We start from the raw sequence: 27,232 nt of genomic DNA, 5'->3' as shown, positions 1-27,232 counted from the left end.
CCCTGTGGTTGCGGAAGGCTTGGCCTTGGGAGGAAGGGTAGCTTTGCCCCAGGGACATGGGTGCTGAGCCTGGAGCTCGTGCGGGGGAGGGTGGGGACCAGGGGGTGGGCGTCCCCACGGGCCAGGCTCCGGAATCGGGGGGTTGGTCTGTGTACGTTGTAGCACAGGGCTGTTGGAAATTCTGCGAAGTGGGATGCACGAACCCCCTTCTCTCTCGGCCCCGATGCGGGGGAAAAGCAAACTGGGAAGAGGGGTTTGCAAACTTGTTTGTCTAAAAGGAAAACAGGCTGTAAAGCTCTGATGGGCGAGTTGGGTCTTGTGAGTCCGCCGGAGAAAAGCGAACGAGGGTTTTTTGAAGGGTGCGAGGTGTGGAAATACAAACCACCTGTGGCACCTGCCCCCGGGGCTGTTACTGTCAAGGCCGGGCGTGCCTGTGTGTGCGCGCGCCCGTGAGTTTGAACAGCTGGGTTTTATTGGGCCCATTTCACGTCCTCTCTTGTTGGATACTTTTTCTGCGAGACAATCGCGACGTTTCGCATTGCATTCCGTTGAGAAGCAGCAACTTTTGTCCCAGTTTGGATGTTCAGCGCCGTGCTCTTTGCCCCGTCGGCTGACCTGTTCCAGGGTCAGCGCTTCTGTGGGCGGCTCTGCACCCTGCGTCGTTTCGGAGGGCGCCCCTCAGGGCTGAGACCGCCGGCCCAGTGACAGCTCAGCTCTCGGCGCTCGGTCCTTGTCCGAGGCATCTAGGTTCCTCCACGGGTGTCCCTTTCGACACTCTGGCCACCCCAGACGTTTTCATTTTTGAAAACTTTAAATTTATTAACAGAAAATAATTATAGCTTCCAGTGTTTCAAATATTTTCAGTGGGTCTGCCCCTTACTATGAAAATAAGCCCACCTCCCCAAAACAGCTGTTTTGGGGAGAAAGGCCGGGCCGTCTCTCGGGCAGGAACAGTCTGGCGAAGGGAACGGCGTGGGAGCAGGCGGTCCTGCCTGCGCCCTCGGGCATAGCAGGCGGGTCCTCTGCGAAGGGGACACTCGGTGCCCCAGAGAGCAGGGAGCTCAGAGCTGCTCCCCAGCTCCGTGTGTAGCCTCGACCTTGGGCCGTGAGCTCGGTGTCTGGAAGGCATATTCCCCCAGCTCTGCTAGTTCCTTCTGCCTGGAGGTGTCACCTGCACCCTTCCCTGTCCCCTTCCCTGTCCCCTCAGGGACAGGCGCCTGCGGGGAGCAGAGGGAGAGCCATTTTCCCCATTCCTGAAGTTTGGCGCTCCCCTTGGCTCCGTGTCGGGTGGCCCTCAGAAGGGCCCAAGGAGCCCGCTGAGCCCACCCCCCTTTCCACTCGCGGGGAGTCCCCTGAGCCGGCCACGCCGGCCAACCAAGTGCTGGCCCCGCTCACACGCAGCCTGTCTCCGCCCGCGTTGGCTTCCGGAGTGGGGACCCGGACCAGCCTCTGGGCTGCTGAGCTCAAAGCGCTGCCCCCCTTTCAAGGGACCTAAAAATCTTAATTCATCATGTGTGAAAATTTGGGGAGCCCCCGGAAGTCACTATGAAAACTAAAGAACGCGTTGAACATCTGTGCTTTTTCCAGCACGTGCTGAGTTCGCTGCACAGGCAGGTGCGGCGGGTGGAGTGTCCGTGTCGGTAACCTGAGCACAGGTGGCGGTGTGCCCTGGTGCCTCCTGCGTTCTGCCGTACACTGTCCCCGAGGAGCGGGCCCCTCCGCTGGGCGTGTGGGATGCAGGCCTCTGAGCTTGTACCGACACGTGCCGTTCCCAAACAGAAGTCCGGCCTCTGAGGGTGTGAAGCACGTCCGTGTGGTGATGGTGCGGTGACCGCTGACTCGTGTGGCCTGGCCACGAGCACAGCCACGCCCGAGTCCCCAGGCTGCCTCCCCTCCAGATGGGCGGGTACTCTCACCTCTTCACCTGCAGGGGGTGCTGTGACCCCCACCCTGCCCCCCAGACTCCAAGGGCAGCCACAGCTCAAGGAGAATTTTTTTTAAGTTTTTGGAATTTCAGGGAACTCCTTCCCATTGAACTTTGCTGTAAACTGTAGGAAAATAAAAATACCAATGCCAGCACAGTCACCTCGATGCTGGGAAATACTCCCTCCTCTGCACCAGGATGTCGTGATTAAGTGAGATACCGCAGTGTCTCCTGCATTTAGATCATCTCTTGCCTGTCACACAGACGTAGAGAGTTTCAGACCCCAGAGGACTGAGGGTCCCGGCCAGCCCGGCCTCGCACTGTACAGCGGGCCGGCGGGGCCCTCAAGGCCCCTCCGGGGAGTGCGGTCAGTCGCGAATGGGCAGCTGGGCCTGAGGTCCGAGTCTCCCGGTGGCACAATATCACCTTTGCCCTACACTCCAGAGCCACCAATTACACTCGAAAACCGGGTCGTGAACAAAAATGCTCCTTGAAGTTATCATTCTCTCACTCAGGGTTTTGGGGTGCCATGCAATCGTATCGTCACCATGCAGATTTTTTCCAAAAAGCTGTTGGATAAAAACTCATCACCTACCGGTGGGGGTCTGTGGCTCCGGGCGCCTGAGACTCGGCATTTGCTGTCCAGCTCTCGGCGTCGTCAGGTAGTCAGCTGCCACTAGGGGGCAGTGGAGGCTCTCGGAAGGATTATTCCCACTGGCATTTTTTTTTCCGCCTTTGCCGGCACTGTGGGGAATGCAGACATAATAAAACTCACTGGTTTAAGAGATCGTTTAGACCCATAATAAGATGCACCTCAAAAGCGTGTGAAGTTCCTGGATCAGCAGCGCACGGATACAGAAGTAAATAGTCCCATTCACTGGAACGGGGACGGAAAAATCACAGGGGTGAAATGATATATTATTCTGTTTAACTACCAACACCTTCCTCCTTTCTGCTGTGCATGTAACTTCAGAGAATGAGGCAAAAGATAGGCCGCTTAAAACTGGAGCAGCATGACCGGGTTGATTGTGGAGCCTGTCGTTCTGTTTTAAGGAGGCCGGTCCGGAGCCCTGCTGGCAGCGGCCGCAGCCCAGCCTCTCACGCTGGGGTCTGCATCCCTGCTCCGATGGCAGGTGGGGTGCGCCTGGGCCCAGCAGGGGGGCGTGGCCACCAGCCTCCGCACCGCTGCTGTCCCTGGGGGCGGGGGCGCAGGTCTCTCCTCTGTGCCGTCCGGGAGTCAGAGGCCTGGAGGTCAGGCCAGTTCCTGGACAGAGGGGACGGAGCTGTCGCGTTTGGAAAGGTGACGTTCCTTCTGCAGAGGGGCTGGTGGTTTGGGATCGCCCAGGACGCCCGGGCGTCTCGAGGCTGTCTTCTGTGTGAGCTCGGGGCGGGCGCCGCACATCCCTGGTCCACTGTCTTGGTTTGTTGGGAGGGGTTCCTTTTTTTTTTTTAAAGCATTGATTTGTTGTGCCATTTATTTGTGTGTTCACTGGTCGATTCTAGCATGTGCCCGGATGGGGCATCGAACCCGCAACCTTGCCACACCGGGATGACGCTCCAGCGGACTGAGCTGGTCGGTCAGCGCAGGCTTCCGTCTGTTACTCGCTCTCTGCACCCCTCAGGTGCAGAAGGTCTCCCTGCTGTTCCATTTTTCATTTCTCACTTTTACCCTTTATTTTCTCCCACTATCTAGTTTCCCTTAGAAATTGTTGCTCTCAGGTCAGGAAAAATTCAATTTATTTAGAAAAGAGGATTAATTACGTGTCTGTGCCTCAAAGGAGAAACACCGAGTCACCAGCCAGTCCATGCAAATTGGGTTTCTCTTCTCAGATCCCTCGCAGATGGAGTGTTGAGGGTTTGTAAGGAAGCAGACACGGTTTGCAGAGTTGCACAGCGTTCTGGGCGTGGGGTGGGGGGGCGCGGCAGAGTCCTGTGCGCGGGAAGGAGGACGGGTATCAGCGGGACGGGTTCGTCAGGACGGAGGGCCCCGTCTGTCAGCGGTGGCAGCTGCCGCAGGCTGGCCTCGGTGAGGCCCAGCGAGGGGGTGTCCCCGGCCCCTGAGAACGAGAACTGGGGGAGCCAGCCGTGGGGGCGGAGCGGTGGCCCAGGTTCCTGGTGTTTCCCTTGAGCTCAGTAAACACTTTCTTGAACAAAGCCACTCGCGGGCTCTGAGGGGTCGGCACCACCCACAGGGAGTAGGCCTGGGTCACAGTGAGGCTGGGGGACTGGGGGTGGGGGGTCCCTTATTTATCGGAGCCTCACGGTGAGTTTCTTAGGGAAGAAAGCAGCCCGTGGCTGAAATAGCTTGAAAAGCGTTGATCTTGTACACGTGGCCCCTGTTACAGACCTCGGCGAATGTCCTAACGAATCGAGTCATTCAGGACACACGGGAGCGAAAATCCCTGCAAACTTGGATCGGAAGCTGCTAACATCGGACCTTCTCCTGGGGGTGTCGCACCCTGGGCTCCATGCACACACATCTCGGGGTTCCCGCTGAGCAGGGGGGTGTGCAAGGGGGTCGCCGGGGAGGCCACCCCACCTTCCTCTCCCCCCTCTCCCCTTGGCAGGCTCTGTCCCCACACAGCCGTTAGAGAAATGCACACAGTTCACCGCCCCAGCTCACGCTGCCGAGCGAGAGAACAGTTAGGGGGCCCTCAAAGACGGGCTGGGTATGCAGAGCTCTTCCCCAGGATGCGTCGTTAACGTGGCTGCTGTAACGTGATGGTACCGCACGGCGGAGGCGCTGGGCAGAGCCCGGGAGGTGGCTGACGGACGCCCCAGCCCTGTGTGCGCCTCGCCTGGGCCCGTGGATGCGGGGGGTGCGCGCAGGGGCCCAGTGCCAGCGCTTTCGTTCTGGGGCTTGGATGCCAGGCCAGGGGGGCACAGTGGGCACAGCCTCGTCCTGGAGGGGGGGTCCTCGGTGACGAAAATGCAGCCGCGTCCTTCCTGCAGGGCTTTGCCCTCCACAGGGGTGGTCCACGTCCGTTTCCTAGAAAATACACATTTTTTCATACATTATCTGTTCACATATTTAAACATTCTTTCGGACTCCCGTAACGCCCATTTGTAGAAATACAGAAAACTCCAACGAACCAGTGAAAGTCACCTGTTCCCACCTTCTGGCGGTGAACGTCGTATCGGATTCCCTTCTCGCCAGTTTTCAGTATTTGTTAAAGCAACTCTGGGACTCCGTTCTGTGTGGATTGTAATAACGCGCTCTCCAAAGACCGGAGCAGAGGGGCCGCTACTTCATGCCCTCTAACGCCCGGTTTCCGTTGGCCTCCCAAGGCGGCATCCGCCAGCGTGGGCCTGCCGGCCCCGGGGACGGAGGGCTGGAGGGCTGGTTGTGACACTCACTCACCTTCGCTCGGTTCGTCCTGTACGTGTGTCCTGTGTGCCACCTGGGGGCAGGTGTGCTCCCCTGCCGCTCCTCCCCTGCTGCTCCTCCCCTCCTGCTGCTCCTCCCCTCTTGCTCCTCCCCTGCTCCCCTGCTGCTGCCCTGCTGCTCCCCCCATCCTGCTCCCCCCTCCTGCTCCTCCCCTGCTGCTCCCCTGCTGCTGCTCCCCTGCTGCTGCTCCCCACTGCTCCTCCTCCCCTGCTCCCCACTGCTGCTGCTCCCCACTGCTGCTGCTCCCCTCCTGCTCCCCTGCTCCTCCCCTCCTGCTCCCCTGCCTCTCCCCTCCTGCTCCTCCCCTGCTCCTCTGCTGCTCCCCCCTCCTGCTCCCCTCTTGCTCCTCCCCTGCTCCTCTGCTGCTCCTCCCCTGCTGCTCCCCTCCTGCTCCCCTCCTGCTCCTCCCCTGCTGCTCTGCTGCTCCTCCCCTCCTGCTCCCCTCCTGCTCCTCCCCTGCTCCTCTGCTGCTCCTCCCCTGCTCCCCTCCTGCTCCTCCCCTCCTGCTCCTCCCCTGCTCCTCTGCTGCTCCTCCCTTGCTGCTCCCCCCCTGCTCACAGCATCTCCTAATCAGGTCTTGATGGGCTGAGGTCCAGTCTGAATTGCCCAGGCCGGCCCAGGGCGCCCCATGCCGGGAGAGGAGGTGGCCCGGGACAAGCTCCTAGGTGGGGTGGCTGCGTCTCCCGCTGTATGTGTGAGCACGGTGACATAGCCTGCCGGGCCACCCACGCTCTTCCCCACCCGCGTCCCCGGTCCCCAGCGAACTGTGCCCGGAGCTGGCTTCCGGGTAGACTTTGCCACGGAAGGAGAGGTCCCTCGCCAGAACGGAGCCTGTCTCCTCGGCGCGGGGATTTCTCGTGGGAAGGGGAGGCACTGACGTCATTAAGCGCGCACCTTCAATGAATACAGGGGACCCTGGGTTCTCGGACATGATTCCTTCCAGGAAGCTGTTGGAGGAGAGATTTGTTCGAAACCCAAACCTCCCGTCTCCCGAGAGACGCACGACTGACATGCAGGCGTCAGCGGCATCAGCACGGAGCGTCGTCGGGCAGAGGGGGAGGCCTGAAGGGTGCTCGACGGCCGAGACTTCCTTCCTGTGAACGGCTGGCCGAGCGCCGAGGTTTGGCTGCGTCGTCGCAGAGGGCCGGACGGGCTCTTTTGGACCCCTTCCTTTGGCTGGCAGATGGCCAGGCTAAGCCAGATTTGCAGGGTCATTCTCAAATCCCACGTGTCAGTTTGCCCGAACGCAAACTCTTCTGAGAGACTTAACTGGAAGCTGCCATCGAGGGGCGGGTCTGAAGGCACGCCGTCGCCGTCGCTTCAGAGTTCTGTCCCGACGACTGGGAACAGCCGGCGGTGTCGGGGAGAGACGCCTCTGGCCGGAGGTGAGGCTCAGGGTCCCGGATGGCAAAGCGGGGCGAGACCCAGGCCGCGGCCCTGCGAGAGGTGGGGGCCGGACGGGGGTCCTCCGGAACATGCAGGTCCTGCCCGGTCCCCGCACCCGGGAGCAGCACCTTGCGTGGGGAGAGGGAGTGTCTGCAGCCGAGGTTGAACTCAGGACCCTGGGGCTGGTGTGGGTGCTGTTATGTGGGCCCTGGCGGGGGGTTGGGGGGCATGGATTTGACCTCAGAGGGAAGGGCGGTGTCGGGGCAGAGAGCTCTGAGGATGGGCAGCTGCCAGCCAAGGAATACCGCAGCCCTCCAGCCCCTACGGGTCAGCCTCGTGGTACGCCGACCTTGGACTTGTGGCCTCCAGAGCTGTGAGAAGACGTTTCCAGTGTGCCAAACCACCAGGTTTTGGGGAACGTGTGAGACCGGCCCAGGAAGCTCCTGCAGGCGGAAGGGGCCACAGGGACTGGGACGGCTCGGGGGAGAGACCCGGTCCCCTCTCCGCGCGTGGGGTTCGGACGGGGGAGGCGGAGCTCAGACACCTGGAAGGAGCCTTGTGACCGGGAGGCCGTGGACCTGCTGCAGGCCGCAGTCAGGGTGACCTCAGGCTTCTGGGGCGCACGTGACCGGTCTGGCTGAGGGCAAGGAGAGAGCAGGTCAGGGGACTGGGTGATGGGGGGTTCAGTGGCCGCCAGGGGCGGTGGAGAGCTGCCATCTGCTGTTTCTCCTGCCTGAGGATGGACCCCAGCCTGGAGCGGCTGGGGCCCAGCAGGGTCGGGGCTGTGAGGGGCGGGGCGGCCCCTCCTCTGGTTGCTCTCATCTTGTGTGGTCACGGGGCTCCCCAGCTCCTGCTTCCCACGCACTGAGTACCCCGACTCGGCCCCCACCTGGGTTCTGTTGCCACATTTAGCCCTTTCCTTCCGACCTTGACACAGGCCCTTTCTGGAAATTTTGAAACACCTGCCCCGCTCCCCTCTGCCAGGCTCTCCTCCACGCGGCCCTGTTACCGAGAGTTTCCGACCTCGGCGTGAACAACGCAGGAACCTGTTCACGGTTCATGCTCCAGAAACGGCGTCGGGGTGCTTCGCCATGAGCGGCAGCAGGAAACGGGGTGGCTGGGCTGGTCCTCAGCCATGGCCTGCATTGACCCCTTGGCGAGCATTTACTCAGTGCTGCGTGCACACCTGCTGGCCTGCTCTGGTGCCCTGGGTTCTTGTCCACAGCCCGGGGTGCCGGTCAGCATGTCCACCCCCAGGGCCACGTGGCTGCAGTGGGCGCTGGCCTCTGTCCACCCATTCAGCCTCACAGCCAGCCAGCCTTCTCGGAACAGGAGAAAAAGCGTGCTTGGAACAGTGCGTTGCGGCCGGTCTGGGAAAGTTTGGAGACCATCAGAGAAGGATTTGCACTTGACCCGGGGTCAGAGCGCTTTCTTGCCTTCGCTCTGTTGTTTTGATTTTCATTGTTCAGCTTCTTACCCGTCTAGAAGTAAGTGCCGTGACAACAGAAGCAGATCGGTCCATGGCTTCCAAAACAAACCACACAACTCAGGCGGGGTTACCCAGCGCTTCTCTTTAGAAGGCCGTTGAAGTCGGTGGAACCCAGAGCCCAGCTGTTTCTTCGGGTTTGCTGGTGGCAAGGCCGGCGGAGCTGTCGCAGGTGCTGGGACACACTGGGAGACTGCACTCAGGTTAATTCTGTGAAGGCAGCTGTGGTGGGACAGCCGCTTGCCGAAGGGCCTGGGGCCGACGGTATCGAGGAAATTCAGAGGCCGGGCCTGGCTGGCGTCGGCCCTGTTCCTCCCGAAACAGCCGGCACAGGCGCTGCTCCGCGTTCGGTGTTGGAGAGAGAGGTTGAGTCACGGGCGGCTCCTCCTCTCCAGGCAGGGCTGCCCCCGCACAGCGTGGCACACGTCCAGTGGACGACCCACGTCCAGAAACCCCGCAGGACCGAGACGGTGGCGGCTGCACCGCCCCACAGCCTCGGCCAGAGTCCGCCGGGTCCTCTCCGGTCCGCGGGGGACAGGAGGCCCCGGAGCCGTGTGAGCGTGCCGCCCAGGCGTGAGCTGCGCGCTCCCCTCCGGGTTCTAGAAAGGATGGCATCCACAGGTCCTGCCGCTTCCCTCCGGTCCCTCGGGTCACTGTCCCCGCACCGGCGTGGGTTCTGGCACAAGTGGGCTGATGGGAACACAAGACTCAAAGCCTTCAAGGACGCAGCCTTGCAACGCCCCGAGTAAAACAGCTGGGGGGTTGAGACACGCAGCGTGTGAAGGGGAAGTAGCGCCGGCGCCCCAGCGTGGGACCGGCTGTGCACGCGGTGCCTGAGCCAGTCCGCAGCCCCGGCCCCTCCCCTCCGCCGCGGCAGGCGCGCCTGTCGGCGGGAGGCGCTTCCACTCCGACCGCCGCTCTCAAAGGAACTGATTTGGGTGTTTTCAGTGGAGGTCTCAGAGTCCAGACCAGAGGTGGTTCCAGAGCAGTTAGCCGTCTCCCCTGCTGCGGCAGGGTTAGGGGAGAGGTGCCTGTGCCCAGGGGAGAGCTCCCCGAGTCGGTGGCGTGGGCCGGGGGACAGGCGCTCCCTGCCCTGCACTCCGGGCCCCCGGGCTCGACACCGGGCCCAGTTTACACAGACCAGGGTCAGCCTGGAGAATTCTGACCCTGTCTTCTGAGAGTCAAATCTGCTATTCCACGGGAAAGGTTTGCTTTCTGCTGTGAATTCTGGGAGCGGCTGGGAGGAAGTTCGCGTGGTCAGGAGGAGGATGAGACGGGCCCTGGCTGGGTGCTCAGTTGGTGGGAGTGTCGTCCTGATACGCCAAGGTTGCGGGTTTGATCCCCGGTCAGGGCACATCCGAGAACCAACCACTGAGTGCACGAACAGCAAACCGATGCTTCTCTCTCTCCCTCCCTCCCTCTAACGTCAGTGAATGAAAGATAGTAATAACCTGGCCAGGGAGACAGCCGTTGTTGAGGGCGGGGATTGGGGCTGTGTCGTGTGCCAGCGGCATCCTGGTACAAACCAGGGAGGCTGGGGGGGGTGGAGTCTGTCCGGGCTCCACCCGTGATGGACAGTGGCCCCGCGTGAGTACCCACCGCTGGGCACAGGCTGGTGGGGTGCGCCGCCTCTGTGGGAGGGGGTTCGCACTGACACCGCCCTGGCTTGGGACCAAGAGGCCGGAACCTCGGTCAGGAGGGCGTTTGATCCACCTGGGTGTCATGTGACAAGGAGGATGGAGCTGTCTTGGTGACAGTGTCACGTAGAGGCAGTGACAGTCTCTCCACTGAAGCAAAACGTGTCCTCTTTGGGGTCTCGTCGCAGAACAGGACGTGTTCGCACAGAGGCTTGAAAAACCGGTCCCTCTGTCCCCCCACCGCTGCCTGCCCCCCCCCCCCACGTCCCCAGTTCAGAAGGCGAGAACGCTGTCCCTCCTGGGGCCGGGGTGTCTGAACAAGGGAGTCCCTGCCCACCCTCCGGCCGACTGGCTCTGCCTCCCCGTTCCAAGTTTTCTCTGGGGGTGGGGGGTCCGCCATCCTTACGGGGTTGGTCAGTGAACGTCAGCGGGGAATCCGCCTGGGGTTGCCCGCAGAAATGCCCCCAGGACCCTGGGATGGTGGCACCAGGGGGCTGGGAAAGGGGCCCGTGCAGGGACACGGACGGGCCGGGTCGCTTGTTTTCCCGTAAAAGCCATAACTGGTGGCCGGCCGCACGCCCCCGGGGGTGCCCGTGGTGTGTGAGTCGAGGTGGGTTTTGGCGGGGCGCTCCGCCTCAACTCTTGGGGTGTTTGTGCTCTGAAAGCAATATTGTCTGCTTTTCATGCTGTAGGAAGCAAACGTTTCTCAGTGTAGCATTTTCTCCTTAAACTCTTTAAATGGCGTATCTGGCCGCCCCAGAAAACACTGAAACCCAGCCGGCAGTTTTGGTGTATTTTCAGGCCTCAGGCCCGAGCCGCTCAGCAAAGGTCAAGCGAGTCGCAGTGCGGCCACTAGGTGGCGGTGTGGTCACGGCCGGAGCCGCCCTGCCTGGGGAAATGGAAGATCAGGTGCCACATCCATTTTAATTTGAAAGACACAGTGAGTTGCATTAGGCAGAGAGTGGCTGCGGTGGGAAATGGGAAGCCCGTGGCAGAAGCGCGGTCGGCTGCAGACACAGCACAGCCCAAAGTTCTCATCCCTCCAGCTGCTCCGTGAGTGCGCACCTTAGAGAAAATGCACTTGGAGGGTGGTGTTTTCTTAAAGGGGCGGACGACACCAAGCCCTTAGAGAGGATGGGGGGGCTGCTCACGGGAGGCCAGGGTCTTGGCGTCACCCCGCAGAGGTTCCGGGGCCGGGGGCAGCGGCGCCTGCTGCCGGTTCTGCACGCCCTCGCGCCACGCAGCCACGTCCGACTGTGTTCCCAGGAGGTAGTTTGGTGGGATTTGTTTTTTTACAGCTTGAAAAAATAAGTTTAGGAATTTAGGTCTAAAAAAATGAATAGCTACAGGTAACTGCAAAAGATATTATTGGCAGATGCAGCAAAAAATATACTTCCCCAGAAAATTGGATTTTGCACATAAAACTTGGTAATACTAATAAAGACAGGTCATTACCAGCTTTAAGCCAAATAAGCAAGCTCAGAGAGGCACCGTCAGTGAGGCTGGCGGCGGTTTCTTAATTTTTTTTTGGCGACGTGTAAATCAGCTTTAGTTGGGCGCGCGCACCTGGGATTGGCTCGGCCGCCCCGTCCCTTCCGACGGCAGGCGGAGCGGCTCCTAGGAGCCGGTAATTTACGGTCCGCTGGCGAGGTGTGTTTATGTAGAAGCTGTGCAGCGGTGTGGCTAATGAGAAAGATCAGAAATTTACAGCCCTCCGTGATTGATAGGATTACTGCCTCAGCATTAATTGAAATCCGAGGCATCACAGCTGTGTGGGCTTCTGTGGCAGGGAGGGGGGGATCACTTCAAGTACACGGAAACTTTCAGATTCGCTCCCGAGCAGCCGAAGGGCCCTGTCCCTGCTGGCAGTCCGGTCGGCAGTAGAAACAGTCACCCCTTGCCGCCGCAGCGCAGGTAATTACCCGCAGATAATTCCGGCATTTGCTCTGTAACCTCCTCGTGGGAGGCGGTTGTACGTGTTGGGGGGAAGAAATTAAATACTGTGGCGTTTTTAAAATGGCTTTAAAATTTTAAAATGTATAATAATAAAATTCTCTATGGCTACTCTTTGCTAAATATCCTCCGGACTATTTAAGACATTCGGGGGGAAAAAGACTAATAATGGTGGAGGCAAGCCTGTGATATCATTCATTTCCTCGAAATTTCCACTGGTTGTATTTAACCTGGGCACGTCTGCGGTCCTCTCCGGGACCTTTCCCTGCCCGTCATCTTTAAATGCACCATTCTCGTCGGAGCCCAGCCTTGTGAAAATGTCTACATTTCCCCATTAAGTGCTTAAAAAGTAATAAAACTACAGCCATTAGACTTCACTCATCAGAGCTGTATCAGGAGAAATAGTCTTCGGCGCAATAAATCTGACCGAGGGTCCGACACGCACGTCCCCGGATTCATTCCCTGGAAATGGACGTTTGAAGGTAAATTGCTTAAGTAGGGCCGTTTAAATTTTTAATACAATCTTATTGTAACTGTTAGCAAATGATTAAAGTGCAAAGGGGACTTATATGTTTTGTAAGATTTATAATAAATGCTCCGTGATGCCTCTGCTGGGCTGAGTTATGGATGTGATGGCAGTTCGGTGCGTAGAAAGGGCCGGAGGGGCGCCCCGGAGACTGAGTCGCGCCCCCCGAGAGTGCAGGTGCCTTTTCAGGGGACACCTGTTCCTTCCTGCATCGCGGTCTTTCAGGGCCTAGAGGCGTCCGCAGGCGCGGGGGGCCCCACGCCGCTGCACAGCCAGCTGAGGCTGCCGTGACGAACACACAGGCTGAAATCCCCGCTCCCCTGGCCCCTTTGCTTTGGGGGCGGCAGGTCCTCCCACGGTGCCGTCTTCCCTAAGGGGAGGCGTTCCCGGCAGCTGGGACACTCTGCTTCCTCTGGAGCACGCCCTCTGACCTCTGCTGTTCAGCGTGGTTGGCCTGGGTTTGTGGTCGGGACCTGTGACCGGGGGCAGGACGGGCCCCTCCTGGAGGCCTGGGACGGCGGTTGGCGGGGCACCCTCCCAGGCAGCGGCTCAGCTGCAGGCGCGGAACTGGACCACCGTCTTCTGTTTTGGGGGCACCGTCTCTGAAAGGCCGTTGTGGGGCAGATTGTCTAACATGTTGGACAGGTGGCCGCAGCCCCCGGGCGGGCTTTGTCTTACCGCCTTGGCGTTCTCGTGTTCACAGATGTGTCTTTTTACAAATCAAAGGTAAGACCCGCACCCCTCCTTCCCCCACTGCTGCCGCCAGCAGAACACCGGGACTCGCTGTATTTTAACGCACGCTCGCTGTACCGCGGCTGCCGGAGCCCGAGCCCGCAGTGTCTCCGAGGTCTGGCTGTGCACCGTCCTCCCCGTCGCCTTCTTGTCTGTTTGCTCACCAGAAGACGAATGTGTTATAAAGACAAAGGGAACACCTTTGCCATCTTTGCTCTTTCCTATTATTTTTTCATTTGGAGGAAGGACATAAATACCCGGGTTTTCCGAACCCTCTCCGGCGTCATTCAGCCTCTTGCGTTTCCCGGGCCACGACTGGCCTTTTCCTGGAAGAGTCGCCCCCCCCCCCCCCCGCACACATTTCCCCGGCCCGCACTGAGAACGAGGGTCCCTTTCGCATTACCTTCTGCTTCTTGATGTAGATCCCAATGGCCTGGGTCATTAACCAGCACGAACCCGAGCTCCTGTCTGCCCACGGTGGGTCCCCCCCCTCGAACGGCGTTTCCAGAGGCCGGACTAGGGAAGCTGGTACGCAGACTGCCAGTAGATGCAAAGCGATGGGAGAACTGCAGGCCCCTCCCATGCCCCCCCCAACCCGCCCTGCAAACATGTGCTTGCTTTGAAGAACTTGATGGAAGTCCCAGCCGCTTCCTTCTTGCTCCTTGAGTGGCGCTGAGGGGCAGCATCGCTGCGCACAGGTCTGGCGCCGAGAGAACCCCGGGCGTGAGCGGCGAGGTGCCCTCCGCTCCCGCTGGGGAGCCGGTGAGAGTCCCTGCGGGGACCGCGGAGGGAGGCGCTGTGCCGCGGCCCCGCCCCCTACAGCGCGCATGCGTGCGCGAGCATTTCGTGCTTAAACGGGTGGGGTGCGCACGATAACCTCCGCGACCGGCTGCGGGGTGTGGGCTGGGGCGGGCGAGTCCAGCCTGCGGTTCTGTGACGTGTTTCCGAAGCGCCCGCCGGTGTGTTTTAGTTTTCGCTCCTTTTTTCCTCTGTGGGTTGAAAGCACGCTGCCGCCGAGGACAGCGCCCCTCGGTGTTGTGTTCACCCAGTGCAAGCGCTCCTTCCGGGGGGTGGGGGGGGTTACAGCGAGACCTTCCGGGTGAGGACGAGGGGCTTCGGAGCTTCCTTCCGTCCACGGCCCACACGTGCGCTCCGGGGCAAATGCAATTGGAAAGCGCTTTGACGTTGTAAGCACAGGGCGCCTCCCCGTCCTCCGGGGACCGGGGAAGTCGGTGGCGGCGGGGTGGGAGGCCGCCGTCTCCTGCTCCCGGGACCTGCCAGCAGGGCAGTGAGAGGCCCAGTCGTCTCACCGCGGGGAGGCGGCGACTCTGCGGCATCCCTGTCTGTGCCTCGCTGCGCCGGTGACGGAGTGAGTATGAAACACGTCATCGGGGTTGTGCCTACAAAACGTGGCGCTGAGTGCGAGCAGGCCCGCCTGCCAGAGCCCGGGGGGACGATCGCCCGTGTGGAGGGCCTCGGCCGGCCCGCAGAGCTGACCTGAGAGGGGGCGAGCGGGGCGGGGCACTCCCCGGGCAGGTGGGCGTGCTCTGAGCCTTCACGGTGACCTGGCTTCTGTGGCCTGTGTCCAAACTCACAGAAGGTGCCACAGAGATTTTGGCGTGTGGCGGCTCGGGTGTTCATGCTCAAAAAGGGAACCTCGAACAGTCAGCGAATGAGAATTGAGCCCGTGCCGAGTTGCGTGGGGGGGAGCGATCGGATGTCCACGGCAGATTTGAAATGCGGCAGGAAATGCGATGACGGGCGGATGAGAGGGTCTGTGACACGGCAAGCGTCGCAGCGTGTGACACAGGCGAGACCCAGGTGGCGTGGAATGGGCGTTCTTTCAGGTCCGTGCAATTTTCGTGCACGTGTGAAATTCGCAAGATAGTAACTTAGGAGAAATCAACAGAGGTGCCGACCCATTTAACGTGTCACCGTGGGTGCTTCACCGTAAGGTGGGTCCAGGTGAAAATGCAATGTGGCGTGAAGGGCGTCCTCGCCCACAGGTGTGCAGGGCTGCTCTGAGCCCCGGCTGTTCTCCTGGAACGAGCCTCCCCAGGATGGAAACGCGTGGTTGCTCCGGGGATCTCTCTCGGTGATTCCGGGAAACCGGAGGTCTCAGACAGGGCCAGTCCAGCGTCGTCGCCGCCACTAAATCACTGCAGATTACAGATTCAGAAATCAATCAGTGTTCTGTGCTGAAGTCTAATTAACACTTACACGTTATTAGTCACAAACGTGAAATCTTGATGGGCAATGACCTCAGGTATTCTAAATGTAAATAAAATTAGATTTAGATTCCTTTATTAATTACCCGAGGTGCTGTGAGTAATTACGGTGGCAATTGATAAACTTAATTTCTTGTTAAATGGGAAAAAAAAATTTACAGAAAGTTTCTCAGCACTGTACACTTAACTCTTTCGTGACCATGACCCACGAAAAAGAATAGTCTGAGCTTCTGTATTAATCATGTAGGATGATGTATCGTTTCTTTACTTGGGACCTCAAATTCACATTCCTTCAATGCCCACCGTGGCCGTGACATCTCAGGAGGCACACCTCAAGAGGCGGCGGCAGCGGCGGGGGGAGCGGTGCGAGTTGGAAAGGGTGGGCTGGGGGGCTCGGGAGCTCGTTAGCGCGCGGTAATTGATGGGAGTGGGCCGGGCGCTCCGCGGGCTCGCCGCACAAAGGCGGCTGAAGACCGAGTGGAAATCGTTCTGTCATCCCATCCTTCTCCCTAATTGCATCACAATTCCCCGTGCGGCCCAGCCGGTGCGTCACTGTCACTTCCACGGAGGCCTCTCCTCCCGGGGCCACCGCGGCTGGCTCCTGGCTAGCAGGCCCGGGAAGAACGATCATCTTGGGTTCCAGCCGAGCCAGCGCCCGCCTCCCCCGCTTTAAGAAGAGAACGTCTGTTTTGTTTTATTTTGTTCCAATGGAGACTGTCCTAAGGATAATTATTTTTGGAAATAGGAAAACAGCTTCAGTTGGGGGGTAAGTCCGTTTTTCTCAAAAGGTGCAAGGCGTCTGGAGGGGACCATGCTTCTGACAGCGGGGGCCTGGGCCTTTCTGAACCCCGTGCTTCTGGGAGTGCGCGCACCCCCAGATGGGGAGCCAGTTGGACCTGATGGGTGTGGCTGAGCCCTTATTAGTCAAATTGTATCCGTTTTTACAGAGAAAACCACTCATCGCACTCGTCTGTGTTTGCTCGAGGCTCCTGCTTTCCAAACCCCGCGTCTGGCCCGGCCTCTCACTTTGGACCCTTCTCATTGTCTGCAGATGCTTGTCTCTCTCTAGATTCTTGCGCGGTGTCTTGGGCGTGGACGGTTTCCCACGATCGGTTCTGTGTGCCTCTCGTTTCCCGGTGGCCTCTCTTCTCTGGTCACCTTCTAACCTCCGCGGGGCAGCCCCTGCTCTGTCAGTCCTGTCTTTGCAGACCGTCGCCCTCCGGCGCCGCCGTGCATGTCGGTGCTTCTCCTGGGTTTTCACTCAGAAATGGTGTCGGCGTCTTTGGTGACCCGTCCCTGGCCCTTTTAAGACCACTGTGCACCTGCCAGGGAAGTCCTGAGCCTCCCAGGTGCGGAGAGATGGCGGGGCCCCGAGTAGACCGCAGCATCTCAGAGCGCGCCTCCCCCTCCAGGGGGGTGGGGGTGGGTGTCAGAGACACTTCTGCTCCAGAACCGCCAGCCTGCGCTCCAAGACGGCTTGACGAGTAGAGAAGTGACAGGTTCGTTTTTTCCCCTCTTTGTCTAAGCTGTTCATCTTCCGGCTGCTCGCCTGCCATCCAAGTCGTGTTGCCCGTTTGCTGGGGGGCGCGCAGCCTCGTCTGGGAAGGTGCTGATTTGCATCCGACGTGAGCGTGAGAGAGAGGCAGTTCGTAGTCCCTGGGCCTTTAGGATGGGTCTGCCCGGGGTCCCGTCTCGGCCTTGGGTGGCTCCCCGGCCCTTCCGAGTCCACATCCGTGTCGACCTGGCTCTCCACGTGAGGATGTCCCTGCGCCCTAGTCTGGAGTGCGTCACTCCCGGAGGGACTGAAGTGGGTGCTTCCTGCTCACCTGTCTGCGTCTCCTGTCGCCCTAAACCGCGTCCCAGCTGCACTTCGTCTCTGCCTCCTCGAGTTACCAGTCGTAGGCTCCTCGAGGTGGGACCACAGTGGCGCAGGCTGGAAAGAGCAGCGGTGTCCCCCTCGGATCCGGCGGGGTCCTGATGGACAAGCCCGTCCGTCCCCGAGGTCTGGGTGACCAGCTGGCGTCCCGGCCCTCTGCCAGGGTGACCCGCATCTGGGGTGCCCGCCTGCTCCCGCCACTGGGATCTCACGTTGATGATGCTCAGAGGTCCGCTGCCTGGGCCCCGAGGCCTTCCAGCAGAGTATGCACTCCATGCCGGCCGGTGGTTCACAGCTGAGCTCGTGGGGGCGGGGGAGGGGCGCACAGGCCCCTGCTCCCACCTGCCCACCTGCGGCCCCCTGCCCAGGTCCCCGTGGGAGCCTGCCCCGCCCACAGCCCACGCTGACCTTGGCCCACCCCCGGGCAGGCTGTGTGCGTTTCGGGCCCCCTAGTCAACGCTCCCGAGTTTTTCTTGCTGTGATTGGCTCTCCAGCATGTGCGACAGTCGTGGTTTCTCGTGTCCCCTGCTCTCATGAGACGGCCCCTGCCTTGTCTCCATGACAAGCACACGCCTCTCTCCCGGGGCCTCTTAGGACTTGCCTGCTCGTCGCCTAGCCACACCTGCGAGGCAGCAGCCAGGCCCGGGGGAGGTGCGGAGTGGGGGCTTGGGGGTCCTCAGCCAAGCTGGGCAGGCGCTGCCCCAGCTTGGACCTCAGCCAGGAAGACCCTGGAGGACAGGGGGACGTCTGTCCCACAGGGCGCTCTGACGGGGCGGCCGGGGTGGCAGGGGGTGGTGTGCACAGCCTTCCGGCCCCTTGGCCGGTGTCCCCCGGTGGTGGGGCCGCACACACGTCTGTCTGCTCCCGTGGGCCCACCCCCTGCGGGACCGGTGGGCACACGCCCCTGCTCCGTGCCGTGGAGGAAGAGTAAACAGGGAGGGAGGGAGGGAGGGAGGGAGGCCACGGCACGGTGAAGATGCCCCCCCCACCCCACGTGTGGGTGGAAAACAGCAAACCCCCCGCCCACCACCACCACCACCACCCGCAGTGAACAGAGCCCGGGCAGACGTGTGGCCCGAGCTCGAACGTTCTGGGACCCTCCCCGGTCATTGTCATCAGAGCTGCCCCCTCTGGGTCACGCGTGCCTGCTGACCTCGCCCGTGCCCGAGGTGTGGTCGGAGGGGAGGCAGGGCCGGTCAGGGGCACGGCCGGTGCCTCCTTGCCCCCCACCCCCTTGGCACCCTCCTGAGGCCCTCTGGCACCAGCGTGCACGGGGGTGGGGCTCGTCAGGGGCTCCGGCCCGTGGGGGCGGGTGCCCCGCCTCTCTGGGCAGTCCCCAAACAGAGATGCCCGATGCCAGGTACGACCCTGTCCTTTCTAGCCCTGTGGTCCTAAGGTCCGGGGACACACAGTCGTCCTTCAGGCCGGGGTCGGACCTGAGGGAAGAAGCCCGCGAACGTGGTGACGGCCTGGAGCAGTGGGAGGTTTTCGGGTGGGCGGCACTCGGAGAGGACAGCCAGCAGCATACGGATGGGGAAGGAGGGTCGATGCGGCCAGGTCCTGGCCAAGGGGCTGGAGCCGGGCGTGGTGGCGAGTGCAAGGCTGGGGAAGACGGCAGCGTGTGAGTGCGTGAGTGCACGTGTGTGTGTGTGTGTGTGTGTGTGCGCGCGCGCCAGCAGGGAGCAGCAGCCGAAGGTCCCCCAGGACGTCAGGACCAGCTGTGCCCTGGGCATCGTGTCTGCATGTGGGGCAGTCCCAGGGGGCTGCAGGCAGTACCGGGTGGGGCACCCCCTTTTCCTCGAGGAGAAGCGCTGGCCGGAGCAGCGTGGGGCCCGCAGCCTGGCCGCACGGGCTGAAGGACACTGGGCGGCGTGCTGCTGGGTGAGCGGGACCCTTACTCTGGGAGCGTGTTTCTCAGGCCCGAGGGCCTGGGCCCTGCAGCGGCCTGGAGCCCGTGCAGGTGGCCCGAGTCATGGTTCCCACTGCCCGCCCGGAGCCTGGGTGTCTGGGCGACTGGGGCCCAGACCCCGCAGTGGCAGCCGCACTGGGGCCTGGTGTCCAGGGACGTGTGTGCTGCGAGGTACATTTCCCACAGGCGATTTGATGTCGGTGTTGCCACGGGTAACGACTTTGTAGCAGACTCCAGCGCACACCTGAAAAACGTCAAGCAGACCGTGTTTACGTCGGTGTGGTTTTTCTTCTCAATTGTGCGCTGTTTGGCCTGCTCCGCGCGCGAGAGGGGCGTCCAGCAGCCCTGGGCACGGTGGACACGTCCCCTCGCTCTCGGCGTTTCAAAGTAATGTCAGCAGCCGTGACTTTGCTCCGTCCTGAAGGTAACTGTTTATTACACTCGGCATTTAAATCCCCGATTAATAGGAGCAATTAAACAATAGCTTCATTTCCAGCAAATTAACAGCCCTAATAGGTAATTGCGACATAAATGAAGATAAATTTGTTTTAATACAACGAGATGGAAAGAATACAGACAAGAAGTGAATCGCAGATGGAGAACTCAGACCTCACTGCTTGGTGGAGAGCTTGAACGCTTCACTAGCAGAAACGAGAGGGAGTCGGGGTTTTTCGCCATGGCCTGTCCTGGACCTGCGTTGTTGTTTTTTTTTTTTCTGCCAGGGCAGAATTGTGGTGGTTTGTGGTCTGGTCTGCGGAAAGTGAGTCGTGAAGGACCCCCGCCCCCACCGAGCCCTGTCTCCGGAGCGCCTGCTTGGGCCCGGGGGTCCGGGCAGCAGGCCCCTGGCAGGAGTGGCTGACGGGCGGGCTTTGCTGTCGAGGACCCGAAGGGCAGCGACGCCCCGGAGCGAGCCCCCTCACCCCCCACAGCCATCCCCTGGCCCGCTCTCCTCCGGGTGCCTTTGCTTCCTTGGGAGTCGCGGTTAAACCGGGAAACCGTCCCAGGGGCTCACAGCGGGCTTTGTCGGAACATGGGCGTGTCGGGGTCACACCTGTCGGTGGTGGGACGACAGGCGTGGCGGCCGTGCGAAGGAGGGCGTGTGCAGGGACCGGCCGGCTTCTGCGGGGACGGGTCCCAGCTGCCCCCTCAGGTCCCTGTGCCGCGTGACCGTCTGACCTGCGTCAGAGACGGGGTCCGGGTGTCTTTCCAGACGGTGGGCGCCCTCGGGCTCCAGGACCCAAGCCTGGGCGAAAGGGCCATCTGCCCTGAAAGGCTCTGACTGGGGTTCCGCCAAAGCGACACCCCTGAGCCCCTGTCGGCTCAGAGGAGCGCCCTGGGCGGCTTCGCCTCACCGGGAGTCAGCCCCGAGGCCTGCGCCCCGCCAGGAGGGCGGGCGGGGCAGAGCCACAGCCGGTCGGGGTGGGAGTCTCTGGACACAGCCGCTGTGCGCCCCTCTTGCTGGGGGAGCCACCTGAGTCCAGCGGCCGGCGGCTGTGTCCCCACCCGTCCCCACTGTCCTTCCTCCCGTGTCCCGGTGGAGATGGCCCGCATCGTCCAGACCACTCTAGGTGTCCCTCCAGAGCCCGGGTCCTGTCACTGGTCCTGGGACAGTTGTGTTGGCCTCCTGCCGCCTCAAGGGTCAAGCCTCCTTGTCAGCGTCCTTTGCACCCGAGGTCCCTGAAGAGTGTTCCCAGCTCCCCGGTTCTAGAACTGCCCCCCACCCCCACCCCCACCCCCACCCCCCCTGTGTTCCCGCCCGTCCCCTCTGCTGCCCGGTCCTCGTTCACTGACCGGGTGGGGAATGCATGGCCCCAGGAGGGCGGAGGAAGCGTGGTGAGTGGCATTCCCAGGGGACCGGAGGTCTCGGCACGGGGGCCGACGGTGTTTCCCGACGGTTGTCCCGACGGCAGGGTCTGCGGTGGCACATGTGCTGGGGTCCCTGCGTGTGGGGGCCTGGGGGTCACTAATTGTTAAGCTTCAAACCACCCAGGAGGCCTTCAAGAGCACCCCCCACCTTTCCATCTCATGGGTGTCCGGCAGAGCTTCCTCTGCTCTCAAAACGGGGGGTCCCGGAGCAGACTAGGGAGGGGCGCAGGGTGGCGCCCCCCGCCGACACGGAGCGTGGGCCCTGGGACCCTCAACTCGGAGATTTCCACGCCGAGGGAAATTCCACTTCAGGTTTCTTTTCATTCCTGAGTCACAAGTTCAGACCTACATAGATAATTTGGTAATTAATTTCTTCTTAATTAATAAGATAGTTTAATGATCACTCGACTGTAATTTAAAACTGAGTGGAGACGTTAGGGGATCTTCTATTTGTTGCTGGAAGATTTACAGTCCCCGGTGGTGCTCGTTATTTATGGGCGGTCTCCGGTGAGCCCTGCCCCCACCCGGCCCCCCCGGAGGGGCCTCTGGGTGGAAGGTGTGGGCCGAGCCACCTTTGGGTGACAGCACCCGCCCGAGATGGAACCCGCTGTGCCCCCCAGGCCCCCCACCACGTGGTCCCCTGGCAGTGTTTTTGTGAGGTCAAAGTAGAGTCTCGAGCCGGCTGATTTTCATAAGCGTGTCTGCGATACCATTTCAAATACTTGGTTAGAGCTGTTGTCGCCCACACTTAATTTCCTAACTTCCTGTGGGCTTGTGCTAGCCACCCCGACGGCCCAGCGGGCCCCGCCCCGCCCGCAGTGCACACAGCCTTTGTCAGTCTGAACTAGCACCCTCTCCCTCCGAATTGGCTTCCTTTGCACCAGGGGTCCATTTGGTGCTTAACTGTGTGTCTCTTCAGTAAAATCTGTGTGCTTCCTCAAGGACCCCCCACAAGTACACCCCCCACCTTCCTTCCCCTGCCCCGACCAGGCGCCTGCCCCCCGCGCCACCCGAGGGGTCCCTGGGACGCCCCCGAGAGCCCCTGCAGACCCCGGCACGCACGTGGCAGCGGTGGAGACTGTGAGAAGCAGGTCATCACAAAGCCTCCTGGTCATTTAAACCTCCTCAGGGCTCCAGTGGGCGGGGGCAGGGGGGCAGGGGGGCAGGGGGGCGGGCCTGTTGGGGCCCTGGGGACCTGCCTGCGTGGGAGAAGGCTGGGCTGCAGGGCCGGAGTGAAGGACGAGCGGAGACCAGGCCGGGGACCACGCCGCGGGGCGCTGCAGCGGTGGCCCTGTGGCCCTGTGTCTGGGCGGGCATTGGGGCTGCTGCCGGGGGTGGTGAGGGGTTTGCCTCTGGAGTGGGAGCTCGGTGGGGTGAAGACTAGGCCGTGCCCTCCTGCCTTGCCCCCTCCTGCGTCTGCCAGGCTCACGGGGGGTGGGGGCCCCTGCGGAGGTTCTTGGGAATCGATTAATCCGAATCAATCACGCGGTCCACAGAGGATGCTGTGCTGATTAAACGCACTAACATATCGGACCATGCCAAAAATGTCGTGATCATTAGCGAGATTAAAAAGCGTGATTTGTGCCTAATTTTGGATGCGGTGGTGCCAGCTGGTGCCATGCGGGCAGCGTCTCCGAGGCGGGCCGGGCCCCGGTGCACACGGCCCCGGGTCCCGTTTGGGGCCCGTCACACCGACATCCACGGAGCAGTTTTTGCACGCTGGGCTGGGGGGTGAAGACCGGGGTCTTGTCCCTCTGACACGAGAGGCCCTGGCTCTCCGTGGGTGTGTGCCCGTGTTGGCACGCATGTCTCACTCGCAGCAGTGCTCGGTCAGGTGTGGGTGACCCCTGGCGCTGGCCCCTTTAGCGCCTGCGTTTGGGGTGCGGGGCCTGCCCTGGGCCGTCGGGGTGGCTAGAAGGGGAAGGTTCCCGGGACAGGTAGGGCGGGATGGGGGCACTGGGAGGCGTGTCCTGGGGGCCAGCAGCCATGGGGCCTTGCGTCTGGCTGGACGTGGGCTGTGAGGCTGGGGCGGGGCCGTGTTGGGGTTTGAGGGCGTCCTCGCCCTCCTGGGGGTCGGAACCAGTGAAGACAAAGACCAAAGACTTGGCCCCGGGGTGGTCGCACCATTGCTTACTGACGGTGACACCTTCCTGGAAAGTGAGGCCTGTCCAGGCACCCGTGGTGGACACCGGGGTCAAGCAGACCTGCTGCTGGGCTCTGGCCACGCAGTGCCCGCTGTCCCGAGCTCAGGGCACTCGGGCCCCCCGAGGGAAGGCCCTGAGGAGGGACAGGCCACTCATCGTGCTCCTGGGTCGGGTGTCACTTCTCTCGCTCACAGGAGGCCCGAGCTGGGCCTGGGAGGGCCAGGGTCGTGGGGGCCTGCCTGCGTGGAGGGGAGGAGCGGGTGTGAGAGCCCACCTGGGTGAGGAGTCCCAGCTGGCGTCTGCGTGGCGGCGGGGGCTGCCGAGCCGCAAGCAGAACGAACCCACGGGACACCGTACCTCGGAGAGGGTCACGCGCAGCGTGCTGCGGCTTCGGGCAGCAGGGAAGGGGCTGCGGCTGCAGGGGCTGTTCCCGGAAGCAGCCGTGGGACAGTGTGGCCCAGGGCCCGGGCCCTGGCCCTGGCCCTGGCCCTGGCCCTGGCCGTGAAGGCGAACTTGAGAGGACCCCTGGTGGCGGAGTCTCTGTTATGGTCTCCTCTCCCAGGGTGTGTGCGTGGGGGCGGGGAGACACACGGCAGAGGGGTCGTTGGAAAACCCGGAGAAGCGGGGTGGGAGGTGGGGGCTGGGGCCCAGGCGGGGCCCTGTGGACCCAGAGGCCTCTGTCCATTTGGGGAGCCGTGAGCGGTGCCTGGAGACGGAGTTCTAGAACTCGGGGGGTCGGGCTGTCCGTGCAGACGTGGAACTGTTGGTGTCGGGGTGGGGAGGGCGCCCGGGGAGCGCATGGAGCCCGAGGAGGGGCCGGAGAGGCAGCCCGGGGGCCCCCTCATGGAGCAGCTCCAGGCCGGGAAGGAAACGGGGCCCCCGGGTTTTGGAAGGAGGGGCACGCGGGACCGGAGGGGACCGGCAGGGAGGCCCAGTGCGGCCCAGGGCGCAGGTGAGACGCCGCCTCCAGACAGTGACCCGTGGCCGTGGTAATGGCCGGCTCTGCCCCAGGAGGGGCTGCGGCCGTCGGGAGAACAGGGGCGGGGGCGACAGGGGCACGGTCCAGCCGCTTTCGAGAAGGCTGATGGAGGAACGGAGCTGGAACGGGCCCTGGCTGAGCCCCGCTTGGGGGCCGGCCCCCAGGCAGGGAGGGCCTCCTCTCCCGCTCACCCGCGGGAGGTTGGAGGGCCTGGGAGAGCGAGGGTCAGAGCCGAGGGGCGCGGGCCCCGGCGGCCCCGGCAGCGGTGGCGTCCCCCGGGGACGCTGGCAGGGACGGCGCCAGCAGCCGTGGAGCCAGGCCGAGTCTGAGGCCTCGCACCGCTCGGCGAAGGGCGCAGGTCCCCGCGGACGCGACGGGGACTCCAAAACCGTGGGGACAGTAGGTGTGTGACCCACCTTTCTGGTGGCTTGCATTCTTGAGTGGACCTCAAAACCGCAGAACGGAAGTGCGTGCAGGAAAGGTGTCACAGTTGACCTGGAAGTCGCCGCCCGGGTCAGGCGGGGGCCCTGGCCGCTGGCGGTTTGCCTGCTGGTCCTGAGGTGTGTGCAGCGCAGTTACCGACACAGCTGAAGGGGGAATTAAAGGGCGCCTGTTGAGTGTCACCCGGGTGGGGTTCACGGTTGAGGAGGGACTGACCGGGACGCGTCACTGAGCGTCTGTGTGGGAGCATCGGGGGCTGGAGATGTCGGCGAGTCCGGTAACCAACGGCGACCGCCTGCAGCCGGCGCTGCTGACACTGTGTCACCCTGAGGCGTCCCTCGCATGGTGGCCTCACAGCACGGTGAGGCACCAACACCGAGAACACACCCCTTCTCCGCGACCGGGGTTTCCTGTCTCCTAAGAAACCTCAGGTGTCCGTGTTCCTGTTGACGCGCTCATTCCCTCACGCGTGTTTGTGTGAAACACGTGACCTCGTTTGTCCACGATCCAGTGGAGACAGAGCTCGTGATCGTGAGCGTTGCCCGGCCAGGTCGGTCTGGGGTGGTACTTGTTTTCAGTCAATCCGGTAGCATTTAATGTTCTGAGCGTCCTGAGTGGATAATGATCCCAGTTGCGAGAGAGCGCCCCCCCCGCCCCCCCCCCCATTTCCCTGCCTCATTCCAGGGGCGGGGCCTGCCCACCGGCCCAGCCCATCTCACCCCCTCTCCTGTCTCCGGAATCCACCCCGGCCTCTGGGAGGGCACGAGAGGGCTGGGCCGCGGCAGGACCTCGGAGGGCAGGGGTCGCGTCAGCTCTGGCGCCCCGACACAGCCCGTTAGACCAGACTTCGTGCGGCACTGGACGCGCGGCTGGCCCCACCGGGGGTGCTCCGAGCGGCGCGTTGGCGGCTGTCCAAGGGTGGTGGCTCCCACTCCCCGCCCTTGTGGCTCTTCGTCGTCCCGTGGGGCAGGTGCCAGGCCGGACCCGGCGGCCGCTCCGTCCCCTGCTGGCCCCCTTCCTCGTCGTCGTCGTCATCCTCCCGTCCCGCGTCCAGGTGCCTTCAGCTAGGTTCTCCCTGCCCCTGGGGGTCGCCCCGCGGCCCGCAGCAGCCCAGCTCAGAACAGCGTGGCTGTCGGTCACTCTTCTCCTTCCAGCTGGGCGGGGCCTGACAGGTGGGGGGAAGCAGAACCCACGTGAGCGCAGGTAAAAACGCCCCCGGTCACGAGAGGTGTGTCCTTCCACTTCTGTCACAAGAGGTGCCGCCGGCGCCCGGTCACAGATGCGGTGCAGCACAAACAGGCGGGCGGACTCCAGCCCCTGCCCTGCGGCTCAGGCCTCCTGCGACCCGTGCATCCCGCCGGTCCCCTGCCCCGGGGGGGCGGGGCTCGGGGGCAGTCACCCACACGGTCTTGAGTCCGACTTAACCCCCTGTCGGTCTTCGGGAGGCCGGCGTGCCCGCACGGCACACACCTTGCCGCTGCGGCCATCTGACCCTGCATCCTGTTTCCGAGCGCGCACAGCGATTTATAAAACACTCCAGCCCGCGTCCTCAAAGGCCCCAGATCGATACGCCAATGGTTCTGAAATGACAGAGTGCCGCGCGGCTCCTCTGTAATTTAAACATGATTAGCTGATGAAGGCTCTGGTCAATAGTACGCCGAGGGAAGATAGATTAATTGATACCAGCCTCTCGGGACGGCAGGAGGCCCACTGGAGGTGGGCCGTCCCTGACGAAGCGGCCGCCCGGTCTTGGGAGCCATTCCTCCCGGGGTACGTTCCCGCTTAGTCACTTGCACACTGTCGTTCACTTACACGGGAGCCGCGTGCCCGGGACAGACCCGCCCCCCCCCACCAGAGTTGGGAGCGTTCGGAGGCGGCCAGCTGTGGGCGCCCTGTGCGCCCCTCCTGTGTCGCAGCCTCTCGTGGGGGACAGCGTGGTGGGGGGGCGTTCCTCTGCGTGGGCGTCGGCAACAGCAGCAGCTGCCCGGCCAGGCCCAGAGATTGAATGTCGCTGCACTGGGTCACGGCTGGTCCCCAGAGACGCGCAGCCGCTCTGCTGTGGCGACACCTACCGGTGCAGGCAGAGCCTCCTGGTCCCCGGCTCCTCTCCCGTTAAACCCGGGGAGCTCCGCCAGCGCGCCTGCTCGCCAGGAGGAGTTACGGCTGGTTGCCTTCAGCTTTGTATTGATTGAGATAAACTTCCGACGTGTGTAGCAATATATTTAAATAAAAAAGTCTTTGAGGTAATTACACGTCTTTGGATATAATGCTGTGCGGTGGCTTGTAAAGTTAAGAGTAATTCTGTAGGCTATTCAGAAAATAGATTTTTGATTTTTCAAGGGGGCTTGGTTCCATTACCCTGTCTTGTGTAGGATTATTTTTTTGCTGCAAGTAACGGGGGCGGGGGGGGCGAATTATTAGAGTGATTTCAACAGGACAGAGGCGCATGTGTTTCTGTCTTGAGCCCGGGGTTTCCGAGGCGGCCTGGGCGGGGCTGCGGACGGAGCCAGAGCCCGGCTCCTCCTGTCTCGGGGACCCCCGAGCCCGGCTGGCACCCACGAGGGGCCTGCCAGGGCCCGCCTGTGTGCTCTTGAAGGCACATGGCAGAAAAAGAGGGCAGAAGTGGACTGAGGAGAACCCCTGGGCCTGACCGTCTGCCCCCCCCCCCCCATCACCCACTGCTGGAGCTCGCCCACCTGGCCACGCGGAGCTGAGGTGCAGGAGAACAGGCCGACGGGCTGCGGCTGACGGCGCATG

The 27,232-nt window shown here is 62.3% G+C and overlaps 1 protein-coding gene across 9 annotated transcripts in view; it reads left to right on the top strand.

Moving 5' to 3' along the window:
- AGAP1 (ArfGAP with GTPase domain, ankyrin repeat and PH domain 1) overlaps positions 1-27,232 on the top strand; it is a 333,220-nt gene that overhangs the window by 123,888 nt on the left and 182,100 nt on the right. The gene's annotated exons all lie outside the window — the stretch shown is intronic.

The sequence above is a fragment of the Phyllostomus hastatus genome, unplaced genomic scaffold (assembly GCF_019186645.2).
Source record: "Phyllostomus hastatus isolate PE091 unplaced genomic scaffold, TTU_PhHast_1.1 phas_contig_477, whole genome shotgun sequence".
Lineage (NCBI taxonomy): Eukaryota > Metazoa > Chordata > Mammalia > Chiroptera > Phyllostomidae > Phyllostomus > Phyllostomus hastatus.
The sequence above is the reverse complement of the archived record's forward strand: the minus strand, read 5'-3'. Positions and strand labels throughout refer to the sequence as shown.